Below are 1,296 nucleotides of genomic sequence, written 5' to 3'. Positions count from 1 at the left end.
TTTTCCCGGGGAGAGTGGGTGGACGCGTAACTCATTTAAACAACATGGTATCGAAGAATTCTACATAGAATTTTCTTCGAAGCATTCTTCAAAGAAAAATGTAAGCGGTGAACCATTATCCCGCTGGGAATAGTTATGCAGTGAGTTTTAAATAACTCTTACGCAATAAGAGTTGAAAGTAAACTTTTTCTTTTGCCTTGACAAATTGTATTCTCGCGTTATTACAAATAAAATAAAATATATGAAATAAATGAAAAAAATCAAATATCAAAAGTTTTTGACATATTTGTGTACTGTTCGAAAAATCAAAAATTTCCACATATATCCGAACTTTCCTTCACACTTATTTTTTTAGTCAAAATTTATCCAATAACTGTTATTTTCTGTTCCTGTTGAAGATAATTATAATTTATACTCGTTAAGCCTTACCTTTTAATGGTTGCGGATCTGATATATCCGCTCCGTTTATTATAACGTTGTTGGCTGTATTCGAGTTATCATCCATTTTGCTTGAAACATTGCCTGAAATTCCTACAATACCGTTTCCAGGTATACATAGTTGTCAAACTTGTAGATATACGCGTAGGAGTTCCAAGTTATCGTTTCGAAGAGCGCTGACAACGCTCGACACACTAGAAGCAGAAGCATAAGTATTCCCAAGTGCAGTTCGAATTTGGGATGTTGTAACCACTCGATGTACTGTGTACATCATATGCCCTGAAGAGACTGTAGTAGCCAAGGTTTCTCCACCAGAATCAATTTTGATATCTGAAGAAAAGGCATCGCAATTATTATTGGTCTGATTCGCATAATATTGGGTTTGAGTAGATGCTGCGATTAGCCCTTTCTTACTTTCATATCTTTCGTCACAGTTAAATACTTCTTTGATACAGTCAAAAAGTCTATTCGACATGCAAATTGATTTTTGATTGAGTTGCACTGAATTTCGAACTGCTTGATTTTGATTGAACACTTGTGTACTCAGTATATTGTGGAGCATCCTCCACTGCGAAAATTAAAACCAAAACAAAACAAAAATATCCGTTTAATACACTTCGTTTTTTTTTCATTTTATTTAAGTAACTAAATTTATATGTCACAAATTAATTAGAAATAAAATATTAAAGAGTAAGGCGGTGACACTCAAAATTCGGGAAACGGTGCAGGCGATCAAGTTGACGCGGATCGTGGGTGATTTGAATAATCGTGGGAGAGTAGCGTGATGTACGTATGAAAACGAATGCGTATCAGCGATGAGTAATCCACGAATTGTGTCCGCTTTTCCTTTTGCCCATC

The 1,296-nt window shown here is 35.2% G+C and overlaps 1 pseudogene; it reads right to left on the bottom strand.

Moving 5' to 3' along the window:
* Nucleotides 1-226: 226 nt before the first annotated feature.
* On the bottom strand, nucleotides 227-1,000 carry LOC125776125 (uncharacterized; annotated as a pseudogene).
* Nucleotides 1,001-1,296: the final 296 nt, after the last annotated feature.

Source organism: Bactrocera dorsalis, chromosome 2, assembly GCF_023373825.1.
Source record: "Bactrocera dorsalis isolate Fly_Bdor chromosome 2, ASM2337382v1, whole genome shotgun sequence".
Taxonomy (NCBI): Eukaryota; Metazoa; Arthropoda; class Insecta; order Diptera; family Tephritidae; genus Bactrocera; species Bactrocera dorsalis.
Note: the sequence above shows the minus strand (reverse complement) of the source record. Positions and strands in the feature narration are given on the sequence as shown.